Source organism: Rhinopithecus bieti, unplaced genomic scaffold (genome assembly GCF_001698545.2).
Source record: "Rhinopithecus bieti isolate Rb0 unplaced genomic scaffold, ASM169854v2 scaffold_25940, whole genome shotgun sequence".
NCBI lineage: Eukaryota > Metazoa > Chordata > Mammalia > Primates > Cercopithecidae > Rhinopithecus > Rhinopithecus bieti.
This window is the reverse complement of record NW_016811810.1, coordinates 1,494,993-1,511,818: the sequence shown is the minus strand read 5'-3', so window position 1 is coordinate 1,511,818 and position 16,826 is coordinate 1,494,993.

Sequence of the window (16,826 nt, the reverse complement as noted above, 5' to 3'; positions counted from 1 at the left end):
AAAAAAAAATTAATAGTGGCAGGGTCTCTTTAAAAAGAGCCTTGTTGTCCAGGCTTGTCTTGAACTCCTGGCTTCAAGCAATCCTCCTGCCTCAGCCTCCCAAAGTCCTGGGGTTACAGGTGTGAGCCACCATGGCCAGCCACAGCCATTATTTCTTCAAATATTGGTTCTGGCTTATTCTCTCCCTTTCTTCTGCTACGTGTATAGCAACCCATCCTAGTGGCTTAAGCATGAAGGATTCATCTTTCTTGTGAAACAAGAAGCCTGGGCTGGAGCAGCCATTTGAGACGCAGTGTTTACAGGAGTCTCCAAAGAAAACCAGGGCTGTTTACAGGCCGATCTTCCTTCGATAGCTCTGAACTTCCATTTTTTCCCCATAGCATCTTGAGACTGCTGAAACTTTAGCTTATTCTCTCAGCAACCACGTTTTCAGGGGCTTTTTTGACCTCTTCCCTGTGAGCAGCTCAGGGTTCATGAGGGCAATAGCTGCACAGGATGCCAGGCTCTCTCCTCTTTTTTTTTTTTTTTTTTTTTTGAGACGCACTCTGTCACCCAGGCTGGAGTGCAGTGGCATGATCTCGGCTCACTGCAACCTCCGCCTCTCTGGTTCAAGCAATTTTCTGCATCAGCCTCCCAAATAGCCAGGATTACAGGTGCCCGCCACCACACCCGGCTAATTTTTGTATTTTTAGTAGAGACAGGGTTTCACTATGTTGGTCTCGAACTCCTGACCTCAGGTGATCTGCCCGCCTCGGCCTCCCTAAGTGCTGGGACTACAGCTGTGAGCCACCGCACTCGGCCTGCTCTCTCCTCTTTAGTCTCCTTTTGTCAGAGTTCTTCAACCCCAGGAGTCTTGGTAGCCATGAATGCCTGTGGTTGTCTCTCCAGCTCTAGGAAGCTGCAGAAGCTGCGATGCTTCAGGTTGGAGCACACCCTGAGGTGGAAAGCGATGGAGAAGGTCTGTCTGACTTTATCATGTTCCCCTCTTTCTAGGGTCTTGACCCCCACAATTGCAATTTACACTACAAAGCTCTCCAATTGGTTTTTTCTTTCTTTCTTTCTTTTTTGAGATAGAGTCTCGCCTTGTTGCCCAGGCTGAAGTGCAGTGGTACGATCTCAGCTCACTGCAACCTCTGCTTCCCTAGTTGAAGTGATTCTTCTGCCTCAGTCTCTTGAGTAGCTGGGATTACAGGCGTTTGCCACGACACCCAGCTAATTTTTTGTATTTTTAGTAGAGACAGGGTTTCACCATGTTGGCCAGGCTGGTCTTGAACTCCTGACCTCAGGTGATACACCCGCCTCGGCCTCCCAAAGTGCTGGGATTACAAGCGTGAGCCACCGATTGATTTTATTTTGCAGTGTTTCCAGCCTTCGTAGTTGTCTTCTGTGTTGGCTTGCTATGAGCTACTCTAGCGTAGCTGGCAGCAGAAATTACGACACAATGTTGTAAATGCCTGTGCACCCGACTGGACATCAATGCCTCAAGGCGGGGACTGAGTTTCCTTCCCTTGGTATGGACATTGCTGCCACCAGGAAGTCTCTTCTCATCTCAAGTCTGGGTGGCACCCCGGTCTGCCCCTGCAGCTCCACACAGCGTCCCTCACTGTAACACACCTTCCGCTAACTGCCATTGCTCTTCCACCAGTCAGCCTGCCTTCCGGACACGGGCGGCCTCAGAGCAGGCAGAAGCTGTGAGCATATGCAAGCTGAGTGAAAGCCAACTCGGGGCTTTACTCAGCACCAACTCACCCAGTCCCTGAAGACCACAGGCTCCTGAGAGCAAAAAGAAGCAAGCATTAGGGCAGAGAGGGCACTGAGTAACTGAGGGAACCATACCAGCCTTTTAAATCCTTATGAATGACTCTTGGACCCGTCTCAAGACGTCCTGGCCGGCACCCGCTGACTGCTCCAGCTTCGACGAAGCTACTCAGGAATGCCCAGGCTTAAGGGGCTCACTAGCCTCACGTGCAAGAGGGACAGTGGGCAAGCTTGTGCCTGTGCGTCCAGCCTGCACGTGGGCCTGCACGGACACAGGCAGGGAGCGCCTTTAGAGGACACCGTGGATGTGCTGCCTGGGGACAACGGGGCTTTCTGCATCTGCAATACCATGGTAGTAGGTAACATGTACTCAGCACTTTGTCACTCACTCTGCTCAAGTAATCTCATTGGCATCTCCTGGATGTTGGCAAAATGATTCTCTCTGAGTTACACGTAGGAGAATGAGGCCCGGAGAGCATCATGACTGGCCACATATAAACTGGTAGAGCTGGGTTGGACCTAGGCAGCCTGACTTCGAGCCCACGGGCACGGCCACTGGGTTTTGGTACCTCCTAACACGCCTGCAGAAAAGGTTCTGAAGTTCTCCTACCCGGGGCTGCATTTCTGAAAAAGTCAGCTCTTGGTTTGTGGCTCTGACTACCCTGCTAACAGCCCCCTCACTGATCTCTTTGCTGCCAGCTCCCCGCCCCTCAGTCTCCGCCACACTGCCACTGGGATCTCACCAAGCCGCTTCTCAGTGTGGTCAGGGGCACTCAACATGGAATCAATCCGAGCTGCTGCTTCTTTTTTTTCTTTGAGACAAGGCCCCTCACTCTGTTGCCCAAGCTGGAATACAGTGGCACGATCTCAGCTCACTATAACCTCTGCCTTCTAGGCTCAAGTGATCCTCCTGCCTTAACCTCCTGAGTATCTGGGACCACAGGCACATGCTACTATGCCAGGCTATTTTTTTTTTTGTATTTTGGTAGAGATGAGGTTTCATTATGGTGCCCAGTCTGGTCTCAAACTCCTGAACTCAAGCAATCTACCGACCTTGGCTTCCCAAAGTTCTGGGATTACAAACGGAGGTTTTATTTTGTTGTTGTGGTGGTTGTTTCGTTTCATTTGGTTTTTTAGACAGAGTTTTGCTCTTGTTGCCTAGGCTGGAGTGCGGCGACACCGTCTGGGTTCACCACAACCTCTGCATCCCAGATTCAGGTGATTCTCTTGTTTCAGTCTCACAAGTAGCTGGGATTACAGGCATGCGCCACCACGGCCGGCTAATTTTGTATTTTTAGTAGAGACAGCGTTTCTCCATGTTGGTCAGGCTGGTCGTGAACTCCCAACCTCAGGTGATCCACCCGCCTCGGCCTCCCAAAGTGCTGGGATTACAGGTGTGAGCCACTTCGCCTGGCCACAATCTGAGCTTCTTAAGTCCTTCACGATCAAGCTCATTATTTATCCCCCATTATAATCACCACCTCCTCATGGCAACACACACATGCATGCATGCACACCCTCATACGCCTATGTGTATGCACACAGACACGTGTGTGCATACATGACCACATGTGTTGTGTGTGCACATGTGTATGTGCAGGTGGACACGTAAGCACATACAACCATACACAGAAATGTTACATCCCTCTGACCAGAGTGAACTACCTCCTGTTTCCATGGAGTCCTCTCTTCCCCACCCACTGCCTAGCTGCAGGCTCTCCCTGCACCTGTTGCCTGCTGGGTTCCTACCCAGCTAAAAAGATGAGGCAGACCCCACCAGTGCCCTCCCAATATCCGTGCCCCTGCTGCCTCACTAACAGAGCTCTGACTTTGTGCTGCCATGCTCAGGTCAAAAATCTCTTTTGCAGTGAGGAGTAACCTTGGGGCCTAGCTCAAAAGCCTACCAACTCAGACAGTGTGAGCTTGGCTGACTTTTTGCTTTTCAACCCTCACCCATCCCTCCTTCCCTCCTGGGCTGTAAACCCAAAGCCTAGAAATACAGCTGCCATGTTGCAGCATGAGGACAAACACCACACTCTACAGAGGGTAGAGCAGGAAGCTGGAAGGAGCTGCATCCTTCACAGCCTTCTCGAGTGGCTACTGCGGCCCTGGACTGCCTCCTTCCAGGCTTCTTGCTTTGTGAGAACATTAAGTCTCTAATGGGCAAGCCGCTATGGATAGTTGCTGGCATAGGTCGCTGACTGAAATCCTAACTGGCACAAAGACCAGTTCACAGGACACCTCCCCCAGTAAGCCTTCCTGGATTCCCCTGCAATATTTATCTGGTACTCTGTATTCTTATCACATGTGGTGAGTTATGTCATCATCGCAGTTCGTATACACTGTGACTCCAGATCATTAGATTCTCCTGTCCTTCACTCACAATCCAATGTAAGCTTCCTGGGGCAGGCCCATCTCACTTGCCCAGGCATCCCACAAATGTCTTAGCCTAGTGCCTGGCAAGATGTCTCTCTGTACAACGTTGAAGAGAGAACAGAGGCATTACTCATGGAGCCGGATTCACGTCCTGGCCACCATGTCCCAGCTCTGTGATGCTGAGTTACCTGTGTAAGCTGCTGTTTCTCCATCTATAAAACTACAATCATTGATCTCCTGGGTGTTGCAATATTCAGATGAGTTCATCCATATGAATAAGATTTGGAGACAGAAAAGCTGCACTGTACAAAATGGAAATTATCATCAACATCCGTGTCTAGTAAGTGTTGCTGAATCAGAGCCTTGTCATTCACTTAGGACCACAAATAGCAACACACACACACACACACACACACCCCCGATACACACACACAAACCACACACACAGGCATGGACAAATCTCTTAAGCCAAAGCAACTTGAACTTCCCTTGGAGGCCACCCAAACCAACCTTAACCACAAGATGGTTCATGCTTGGTGACATGGTGCTGATTTGAGAACTAGTTGGACTTCTATATGTTGTTTTCTTTGGACCACATGTGGTGTCATCACTATATTTTGGCATGTGGACTCCCTGCTCCCTCACACTGAGACACAGGGGAGGCCTTTAGATGGCTTCACAAGTGAGAGAGCTGGACATAAAAAAACCTTTCAACCGGGCGCGGTGGCTCATGCCTGTAATCCCAGCACTTTGGGAGGCTGGATTATGAGGTCAAGAGTTGGAGACCAGCCTGGCTGACATGGTGAAACCCCGTCTCTACTAAAAATGCAAAAATTAGCGGGCATGGTGGTGGGTGCCTGTAATCCCAGCTACTCGGGAGGCTGAGGCAAGAGAATTGCTTGAACCTGGGAGGAGGAGTTTGCAGTGAGCTGAGATCAAGCCACTGCACTCCAGCCTGGGAGTCAGAGCAAGACCCAGTCTCAAAACAAAACAAAAACCCTTCCAACCAAGGCTGTCTAACTTGAGCCCATCCCAGTGCCTGCAGTAAGCAGAGGCCCCTACTCCAGGCCTGTACCTGGGCCTGGCAGGGGCAAGAAAACCCAGCCTGGCTCAGGGCTGGCTCAAGGCAGGCAACCAGGGAACTGAGCCCAGGGTCAGAGGGTCCCAGGCCTCTCTCCCTCATGGTTCAGAAACAGTATCCAGGTTGCTCATTCATTCAACAGACATCGCCTGACCTCCTACTGGGTGTCAGGCCCTGGGCTCAGCTCAGGGAGCACAGACTAGGGAAGGAATAGAAAAGAGACAAACATCTGCTGGGCACCCTCCTTGGGCCATGCACTGTATTGGATAATTTCAAGAATTTCAGGCCGGGCGTGGTGGCTCACGCCTGCAATCCCAGCCCTTTGGGAGGCTGAGGCAGGTGGATCACAAGGTCAGGAGGTCAAGACCATCATAGTTAACACAGTGAAACCCTGTCTCTACTAAAAATACAAAAAATCAGCCGAGTGTGATGGTGGGCGCCTGTAGTCCCAGCTACTCGGGAGGCTGAGGCAGGAGAATGGCGTGAACCTGGGAAGCGGAGTTTGCAGTGAGCCGAGATCGTGCCACTGCACTCCAGCCTGGGCGACAGAGCAAGACTCTGTCTCAAAAAAACAAAAAACAAAAAAAAGAATTTCATTCAATTCCTGCACTGTAATCCCAGCTACTCAGGAGGCTACCCTTTGAGGCATTTGCTTATTTTAAATAGGTGTGACCAACTTTACCGGCTTAAGATACAAATAATGTCGATTTTAAATATTAAAATTACTCTCTTACTGGAGCCTCCCAGATCAGCAAGAAGGCCATCCTATCTCTCTCTCTCTCTTTCTCTGTTTCTCTCTCTCTTCCCTTCCTCCCTGCCTTCCTCTCTCTCTCACTTGGCCTCCTTCTTGGTTCCTGTTTAGAGAGAGGAGAAGCTCAGAGCAGCCTTTTCGTGGGCCTGGGTTTCACCTGCCAATGCTCTGCCACACACCCACCACATGGTCGGGTGCCACCCTTGCCCAGAGGTGTGATCCTGCACATCCGGCCTGGCAGCAGCTTCTTGTGAATGGGGTTGGGGGTGGGCAAAGAAGGTCATCCCCAGGGCTACAGCCACACCACAGGGTTGGGCTCGTGCCCTTTAACAACGAGGGTTAGCATGAGGCCCCACACAGACCACAGTTGCTCTTCAGGGCATGTAACTCAGCACCACGCACCTTGCCAGGGTGAGTAGGAGTCAGGCCCCGCCTCTCTCCACATCCACTTTGTTCCTCCCATGCCCCGACCTGCTCATTAGCAGGAAATGCAACATCTCCATCTTGGGGCCTCTGCCCTCCTTGACTGTTGCAGAACAAACAACAGGTGCTGTGTTCTAGGGTTCAATTCCAATTTGGGTCTGAATTTTCCAACAGTAAATGCACAGAGGACACCTGGGTGTTCCTATTACTCCCAATAAAAAAGAGAAAATGGGACTGAGAGGGAAGAAGTGACCTGGATAAGACACATGGCTGGAAGTAGCAAGACCAAGAGGCCTGAGTCTGCCAGACTCCAGCTGGGGACTGTCCCCTAATTCACTGCTGTCCCAGTGTGGGGTTCCACCCATCAGAGATGACCAAGAGGCCTGAGTCTGCCAGACTCCAGCTGGGGACTGTCTCCTAATTCACTGCTGTCCCAGTGTGGGGTTCCACCCATCAGAGATGACCAAGAGGCCTGAGTCTGCCTCCAGCTGGGGACTGTCCTCCTAATTCACCGCTGTCCCAGTCGTGGGTCCACCCATCAGAGAGACCAAGAGCCTGAGTTGGCCAGACTAACAGCGGGACTGTCCCCTATTCAAGCTGCTGTCCCAGGCTGGGTGGTTCACCCAATCAGAGATGACCAAGAGGGCCTGAGTCTGCAGACTCCAGCTGGGACTGCCCCTAATTCACTGCTGGTCCCAGTGTGGGGTTCCAACCCATCAGAGAGACCAAGAGGCCTTGAGTCTGAGCCGACTCCAGCGGGGACTGTCCTAATTCCACGCTGTCCCAGTGGGGGTTCCACCCATTCAGAGATGACCAAAGCATGAGCCTGCAGACTCCAGCCTGGGACTGTCCCAATTCACTGCTGTCCCAGTGTGGGTCCACCCATCAGAGAGGACCAAGAGGCCCTGGAGTCTGCCAGACTCCAGATGGGGACTGTCCCCTAGATCCACTGCCTGTCCCAGGTGTTGGGTTCACCCATCAGAGATGACCAAGAGGCCTGAGCCTGCCAGACCTCCAGCTGGGGACTGTCTCCTAATTCACTTGCTGTCCCTATTATGGGGTTCACCCATCAGGATGACCAAGAGGCCTGATTCTGCCAGAATCGCAGCTGGGAGCGGTCCTAATTCACGCTGTCCCAGTGTGGGGTTCCACCCGTCAGAGATACCAAGAGGCCTGAGTCTGCCAGATCCGCTGGGACTGTCCCCTAATCACTGCTGTCCCAGGTCGGGGTTTCCCACCCGTCAGAGATGAGACAAGAGGCCTGAGCCGGCCAGACTCCAGCTGGGGACGTCCCCTAATTCCCTGTCCCAGTGTGGGTTCCACCCATAAAGGATGACCAAGAGAGCCTGAGCCTGCCAGACCTCCAGCTGGGACTGTCTCAGCTAATTCACTGCTGTCCCAGGTGTGGGGTTCCACCCCCACTCAGAGATGACAGAGCCCTGCAGGCCTGCCAGACTCCACTGGGGACCTGCCCCTAATTCCCTGCTGCCCAGTGTAGGGGTTTCCACCCATCAAGATGACGCAAGAAGGCCTGAGTGCCAGACTCCAGCTGGGACTGTCCCCTAATCCTGTGCCAGGTGGGGTCCTCCACCCATCCAGAGATGAAGACAAAGGCCTGAGCCTTGCCAGACTCAGCTGGGGACTGTCCCCCTAATTCACATACTGGCTGTCCCATGTGTGGGGTTCCACCCATCAAGATGACCAAGAGGCCTGAGCCTGCCAACTCCAGCCTGCGGACTGTCTCCTAATTCCACTGCTGTCCAGGTGGGTTCCACCCATTCAGAGATTACCAGGAGGCCGAGAGCCTGCCAGACCTTCCAGCTGGGGACTGTCCCCCATAATCCACCTGCGTCCAGTGTGGGTTCCACCCATCGAGATGACCTAAGAGCCTGAGTCTGCCAGACTCCACTGGGTGACTGTCTCGCTAATTCCACTGCTGGTCCCAGTGTGGGGTTCACCCATCAGAGATGACAAGAGCCGAGCCTAGCCAGACTCCAGCTGGACTCTCCTAATTCACTGCTGTCCCAGTGTGCGGTAATCACCCGTAGAGTGACCAAGAGCCTGAGTCTGCCCAGACCCAGCTGGGGACGTCCGCTAATTCCTGCTGTCCCAGTTGGGGGTCCACCCATCAGAGTGACCAAGAGCTGAGTCTGCCAGACCCAGCTTGGGGACTGTCTCCTAATTCACGCTGTCCCAGTGTGGGTTCCACCATCAGCATGAGCCAAGAGGCCCTGACCTGCAGACTCCATGCTGGGGCTGTCTTCTAATTCACTGCTGTCCCAGTGTGGGGTTCCACCCATCAGAGATGAGACAAGAAACAAGTACTCTTTAAGGGATGGCAAGGGGGCAACCTTGGGGCAAAACTCCAGGCTCGGAGAGGGTTTGAGGGATCTGGGTGGAGCCAGCTGGATGGCAGCAGTAGGGAGGGCTGTGTTTTTTCCTGGCCAGGAGACCCAGTGGGTTGGGTGCATTGGAGGAGAGAAGGATGGGCTGTGGGGCCCCGACCAAGCCGAGCACAGATCATATCCCAAGGGCAAAGCCAGGAGAATCTAGGGCAAGTCCTAAGTGCTGGGATGAGACCTCATATTGGTTAGGACATTTCTCCAAAGAAGATGTGTGAGTGGCCAAAAAGCACATGAAAAGATGCTCAGCATCATTCGTCATCAGGGAAATGCAAACCAAATCCACAGTGAGATGCTACCTCACGCCCGTTAGGAAGGCTACTATCAGAGGAGAAAAGCGAGTGCTGGCAAGGATGTAGGGAAATTGGAATCTCTGCCAGGCCAAGTGGCTCATGCCTGTAATTCCAGAACCTTAGGAGGCTGAGGTGGGCAGATCCCTTGAGCTCAGGAGTTCAAGACCAGCCTAGGCAACATGGTGAGATCCCATCTCTACTAAAAATACAAAAAAGATAGCTGGCTGTAGTGATGCACTCTTGTGGTCTCAGCTACTCAGGAGGCTGAGTTGAGAGGACTACTTGAGCCCGGGAGGTTGAGGCTGCAGTTAGCTGTGATTGCACCACTATACTTCAGCCTGGCTGACAGAGCAAGACCTTGTCTCAAAAAAGAGAAATTAGAATCTTTGTGCACTGTTGCAGGGAATGGCAGGTGGTGCAGCTGCTGTGGAAAACAGTATGGTGGTTCCTCAAAAACTCAAAATAGAACTACCATATGATCCAGCAACCCCACTTCTTGGTTCATATCCCACAAAACTGAAAAAGGGACTCTCATAGGTATTTGCACACCCATGTTCATGGCAGCATAATTCACAATAGCACAAAGGCAGGAGCAACCCAGGCTTCCATCTACAGATGAACAGATCAACAAAATGTATTTTGTTGTTGTTGTTGTTGAGACAGAATCTTGCTCTGTCCCCCAGGCTGGAGTACAGTGGCGCGACTCCGCCTCCCTGGTTCACACCGTTCTTCTGCCTCAGCCTCCCAAGTAGCTGGGATTATAGGCTCCTGCCACCATGCCCAGCTAATTTTTGTATTTTTAGTAGAGACGGGGTTTCACTATGTTGGTCAGTCTGGTCTCGAACTCCTGACCGCTTGATCCACTTGCCTCAGCCTCCCAAAGTGCTGGGATTACAGGCATGAGCCACTGCGTCTGGCCAATGAAATGTAGAATATATAAAACAAAACATGATTCAGCCTTAAAAAGTGTGAAAATTGGCCGGGCGCGGTGGCTCAAGCCTGTAATCCCAGCACTTTGGGAGGCCGAGAGGGGCGGATCACAAGGTCAGGAGATCGAGACCATCCTGGCTAACACGGTGAAACCCCGTCTCTACTAAAAAATACAAAAAACTAGCCAGGCGAGGTGGCGGGCGCCTGTAGTCCCAGCTACTCGGGAGGCTGAGGCAGGAGAATGGCCTAAACCCGGGAGGCAGAGCTTGCAGTGAGCTGAGATCCGGCCACTGCACTCCAGCCTGGGCGACAGAGCGAGACACCGTCTCAAAAAAAAAAAAAAAAAAAAAAAGTGTGAAAATTCTGTTCACGCTACCACATGAATGAACCTTGAGGACGTTATGCTTTTGAATTAAGCCAGCTAGGAAAGGACAGATGCTGTATGAGTCCACTTATATGAGGTGCCTGGAGGAGTCACATTCATGGAGACAGAAAGCAGAATGGTGGGTGCCAGGGACTGTGGAGAGGAAGGAAGGGGAGTCAGTGTTTAATGGCGGGACAGAGTTTCAGTTTGGGAAGATGAAATCATTCTGGAAATGGATGGTGGCGATGTGTGCATAACAACAGAAATGTACTTAATGCTACTGAAATGTACACCTAAAAATGATGAAGATGGTAAGTTTTATGTTACGCATATTTTACCACAGTTAAAACAACAACTATAATTGTTTTATTAGTTTTCACAATCCCTGTGGGTGAGGAGTTTGGGAAGGGCTTGGCTGGGGATTCTGGTTGGTTCTGGATGGTTTTGGCTTGAGGTCTTTCATCATACTCTTATCTCCTTGAAGGCAGAAACCAAGTCATAGTTAACTAACTGACTGACTGACTCTTCCAGTCTGGGGGGCCTCTGGGAGAACTCGGACCCTGGACAGCCAGGCAGCACAGGGGCTCAGGAGCCCAAGGCCCACTGCCAAGAGGGAAGTACCAAACAATAGCCCCCAAGAGGCCTGTCACTCTCACAGCCAGATTTGCACTTCCAGGGACAAAGGAGATTTCCTCTGTAGGAAATGATATCTGAGGGAGGGCTTCCTGCAGGAGGGGAGCAAGCCAAGACAGGGCTGGGGAGGAGGACAGCAGTGGGGAAGGGAGCTCTGGATACTCATGTCCCTGGTCAGGGGCACAAAGCCAGCCCACAGGCCACTAAGGGCCTGGCATATTCTACATGAGTTGGGCTCTGAGCCTGGAGGTCAGCAGCCAGGGCATTAGGGTCATGAAAACACTCCTTTAAACCCCGGCTCCCCGTGTACCCTCTGTATGAGCTACAGCCCTCTCTGTAAAAGGGGACAATGATGAATTCAATGTTCATTGGGCATCTAGGCACTGAGGATAGAATCGCAAGACCAGACCCAGGCTTGCCCTCAGGTACCTCACTGTCCTCCTGGGGAAAACCAACAAAAATAAACAGAGGCAAATAAAAATAAAACACCATGAATCCCAAGTGTGGGGTGGTTGAGGGTGTTGATTCATCTCACCCCCTCACCTCTGCAATTGGAATTAATTAGGAAACAGAATCAGCAGGTGGTAAAGGCTGAAATGTCAGCTCCGTGCTGGAAATGAGAAGCTGCTGGAGTTGTTCTGACTCAGAACCAGGTGGGCTCTTGCTTCTTCCTCCTGAATTAAACACAAGCATCCCAGGAAGGGGCCAAGCAGGGCCAAACATGGTCGGTGCCCACTAGGGGAGAGCTGGCCATGGGGAGTCATCCCAAGGGCCACAGTCAGGCTGGGCCTCCCGGACTCCGCAGGAGCCCTCTCCCCAGGGAGTGATGAGGAGGGACCAGTGCTGTTCTGCCCCCACCCAGTGGAATCAGCCTGCCTCCATGGAAACCCGAGGAGGGGACAGAGGTGTCCCTGTGGCAGTAACAAGTGTTCTGAAGGACCCAAATAGGGGCTGAGATCTGGAGTGATGGGCTAGGGCAGGTGGTAACCAAGCCAGGAATAGGGCAAGAAGGCAGAACCAGCAGGTGAGTGTGTGTGTGTGTGTGTGTGTGTGTAGGGGTCTTTTCCAGAAAGATGAACTGCCAAGTGCACAGACAGAGGAGGAGACCCTGGTGAAGTCCCGGCTCAGAGCTCATCTCCATTGCAAGGGGCTTCAGGAAAGGGCGCCTTCCCAGCCCCTTTCCTGTCACTCTGCTTGGAGCTTGGAGCCAAGCCAAGGGGGAGACCATGAAGAGGAGTGCAGAGGAAACAGGGAGAAGAGGGGAAGACTGAGAACTACTTGGTCTGGACCAGTCAGAGGGAGGGAGGGGAACATGAGGCCTGGAAGCAGAGGGGCAAGCAGTGGAGGCTCCACAAGTGGGGGTGAAGCTGGGGTGGAAGACGCGCCTGTCCCCAGGAGCGGGGGTGAAGCTGGGGTGGAAGACGCGCCTGTCCCCAGGAGCTCTTGGTCTTGCTGCAGGCAGAAGAGAACCAACTAACTGGGTTTGGTCAGTGGCTCACTCCTGGAATCCCAGCACTTTGGGAGGCTGAGGCGAGTGGATCACTGGAGGTCAGGAGTTCGAGACTAGTCTGGTCATCATGACAAAACCCCATCTCTACAAAAAAATACAAAAGTTAGCCAGGCGTGATGGTGCACGCCTGTAGTCCCAGCCAATCAGGAAGCTGAGGCATGAGAATCTTTTAAACCTGCGAGGTGAGCAACAGAGCAAGACTCTCCAAAAAAAAAAAGAGGGACAGACGGCCCTGAGCACTGAGCACGGGAGCTATGGAGTGGTGGGTGGGCTCCCTGTAGGGCCCTCCCTGGGGCAGGGCTGGCCCTCCCATCCCTGCAGTTGCAGAGCAGCCAGCTATCCTCCCAGGTGAGGTGGGGTCTCATCATTGCCCCCATGTGTAACAGTCTGAGTTGTGTCCCCCAGGAGATCTGTTCAAGTCCTAACCACTTGGTTCCTGTAAATGTGACCTTATTTGGAAAAAGGTCTTTGCAGATGCAAGTGAAGGATCTTAAGCTGACATCATCCTGGCTTTAGGGTAAGCCTTAAATCCAATGATTGGCGTCTATATAAGAAGTGGGAAGACAGAGGGGAAAGCCATGTGACGGTGGAGGCAGGACAAGCCAAGGAATGCCGGGAGCCGCCAGAAGCAGGAAGACTCGGGGAGGATCCTGCCCCAGAGCCTTTGGAGGCAGCGGCCCTGCCAGCACCTGGACATCTGGCCTCCAGAACTGGAAGAATAAATTTCTGTTGTTTGAAGACACCCTGTTGGTGGTCATTTGTTATAGGAGCTTTGAAAACAAATATACCACAACAGCCCTTCCAGGGTCCTGCAAACCTGCAAGCAGGTGACAGAAACGCAGGTCTCCTTGGCATCCCCATGCAATGGAGCTTAGTGGGCCATGGGGGCAGCATGTGGGAGGAGGGAAGGCAAACATGCTCTAAAGGCAGCACTCACCACGGCTGGGCTGGGGCCTGAAGAAGTTTCAGCCTGTGCTCCTGAGACAGCCGAGGCTCTCCGGGCCTGAGACCTGCAGACCTCAAGGGGAAGCAATCTCAGCGAAAGTGCCGCCTGCGGTCCGCGGTCAGGCAAGGAGGAAGTGGGTGAGCGCAGCAGGAGCTCAAGGCCGGGACATGGGGGTGTGCCCAGCAAAGCAAACAGCAAAGGTGAATGTGCCGGGATGCTGATAAAGCTTACGCTTTGCGCCCCCTCTAAAGCTCTGTACCTGCTTTCGTAGTTTTTTCTTGAAGGGGACGCCCCTCAATTGTATCAGCATCAGGTGCCACGAACCCTGGATCCCTCCCTGCTAACACCAGGGCCACAAGAGCACATTGCACATGCAGAGCCAATTGTGTTGATGTTTTCTCAGGTTTTCTGTTATCTGACCACCCAGCCAATCAGTTTTCTTATGCAGCCGTTCATGTAGCCCTCTACACAGCCAGCCAACCTCCATGACTGAGTCTCTGCCACGGGATATACTCTCTACTCTCAAGAGACTCATGCTTAGAGGCAGGAGAAAGGGGGCATAAATAAGAAGCAATTAAACTGGCTCTGCCAGGAGGAGCCGGAGGCAAGAGGTGAGCTGAAGGGAAGAACTGCGGAGGGAATGGTTGCCTCAACCTGGAAGTCAGGACCGCCCTACCACAGAGGTGACCTGAATTTTGAAGGATTCGTAGGAGTCACCGTCAGACAAGAGGGAGGGCAGCTCAGGCAGGGGAACAGCAGGGGCAAAGGTATGGCACAGCACAGGGCACTTGGGCACTCACTGTGACTCAGCCCTCCTGTGGCACCAGGACTGCTGGATGGAAAGGGAAGAGCAGGGAAGGCCAGGGCCAGGCAGTGCGGAGCAAGGGCAGGAGGAGAGACGGGTAAGAGGGCGTCACGAAGTGTACTGGTTTCCTGTGGCTGCCGTAAAAAAGCACCTTACACAGTGGGGGCTGAAAACAGCAGAAATGTATTGTTTTACAGTTCTGGAGACTGAAGTCTGAAATCAAGGTGTTGCAGGGCCAGGCTCTAAGGGCAGAACCTTCCTGCCTCTTCCGGCTTCTGGTGTCAATTTTCAGTGTTCCTTGGCTTTTAGCTGTCCCCTTCCAATCTCTGCCTCCGATGGTGTTCCTGTGGGTCTCTTGTACTTCTTCTTATAAAGACAGATAAGTTTATGCCCCCCTAATTGAGCCTAACATAATTGCATCTACAAAGACCCTATTTCCAAATAAGGTCCTATTCACAGTTACTGGGAGCCGGAGTTCAACAGATCTTTTGGGATGACATAATTCAATTCACGACAGGGAGGAAGAATTGCGACGACTTGCTACTGATGTGATGCCATGGAGTGAGTAGAAAGCTGAGGAGTTCCTGGGTTTAGGAGGAAGTTGGGACCCACACATGATGGCATGGATGGCCCTGGTCAGGAGCTGAGGTCTCTAAGATGAGCTGGGCATGGTCTGTGGCCTACAGGAGCTACTGGCCAAGCAGGGAGGCAGGAAGGAGCCCAGGCTTGCCAGGCACAGAGATGAGCATGTCTTAGGGACACAGGGCAGGGGCAGAAGTGGCCTAAGGGAGCAGGGCAGGCCCCAGAGAAGTACCTGTAGACTCGAGTCAAAAATGCCGTTGTCATCTCTGACTGATGGCTCCTGGGTGTGCCCATCCAGCCTGGCCTCTCCTGAGCGCCTGGCTCCTCTGTGTATCCACCAGCTCAGTCCTCTCTGTCCCATCAAGTTCCACACACCCTCAGCCAAATCCACCAGCCTCGCTTTCCAAAACGGCTCTTCCTGTTCTCAACCCTGGCCTCCTCAAACGGGGCTCTCCGCGAAGTCCCTCGACCTGCCCTTGAGGCTGGCCTTCCCACAACCCCCCCAGCCTCCACCTGCACCTGAGCCTTACTTTCACTTGTTCCCAGGGTCACCCAAGGCTTCCAAGCATTTAGGCAGCAAGTAAAAGAAAACAATCCTTCCCAGCTGCCTCTGCCCGGCCTCTAGCAAGCTCCAAGCTGGTGCATGTTTTCTCAACTTTCTTTAAAAACAAGGTACAGGCCGGGCGCGGTGGCTCACGCCTGTAATCCCAGCACTTTGGGAGGCTGAGGCGGGAGGATTAGGAGGTCAGGAGATCGAGACCATCCTGGCTAACACGGTGAAATCCCGTCTCTACTAAAAATACAAAAAATTAGCCGGGTGTCGTGGCGGGCGCCTGTAGTCCCAGCTACTCAGGAGGCTGAGACAGGAGAATGGCGTGAACTCGGGAAGCAGAGTTTTGCAGTGAGCCAGGATCGTGCCACCACACTCCAGCCTGGGCAGCAGAGCGAGACTCCGTCTCAAAAAAAAAAAAAAAAAGGTACAGTTATCCTTCGATATCTGTGGGGGGATTGATTCCAGGACCCACAGGTATTAAAATCCAAGGATGTTCAAGTTGCTTACATAAATTGGAGTATTATTTGCATACAACCTACACACATTCTCCCATATACTTTAAATCATCTCTAGAGTACTTATAAATACCTAATATAATGAAAATGCTATGTGAAGAGTTGTTATACTGTATTTTGAAGTTGTGTATTATTTTTGTTGTTGTATTGTTATTTTCATTGTGGATTTTTTCCCCAAATGTTTTCAATCCACAGTTGGTAGAACCCAACCCACAGATCCCCGCCGATGTGGAGGGAGCCAGCTGTAATCGCGGTCCCTCCTCCTAAGTTCGTTACAAAGAGTAAATGAGAAAATACATAAGAAGGACTTGGCACAGTTCCTGCCAGATGTTATCACTGTTATGATTAGAACCAAAGGAGACCTGTGGAAACTCAAGACCCAGAGGGTTAAATTTACCGGGGCCTTTGATGGAACTATTCACAAATCTTTGGCCGGATGTAGTAGATCATGCCTATAATCCCACAAGTTTGGGATACAAAAGCAGGAGGATGGCTTGAGCTCAGGAGTTTGAGATTGGGCAACATGCCAAAACCCTGTCTCTACCAAAAATTAAAAATTAGCTGGGCATGATAGTGCACGCCTATAGTCCCAGCTACTAGGGAGGCTGAGGCAGGAGGATGGCTTGAGCCCAGGAGGTCGAGGCTGCAGTGAGCCATGTTTGCACCACTGCACTTCACCCTGGGTGACAGGGGAAGACCCTGTCTCCAAAAAAGCAAGAAATATATATATACACAATGTTTTGCCTTGAGGAAAGTAAACTTCTAAAAGATTGTTGGACTTGAAAATGGAAGCATAGATAGAAACTAACTGGGCCATTTTTTCTATGGAGAACTCCTCCCCTATGGACAGTCTAAATTTCTTTCTTTTTTTTTTTTTTTTTTTTTTTTTTTTTTTTTTTTTTTT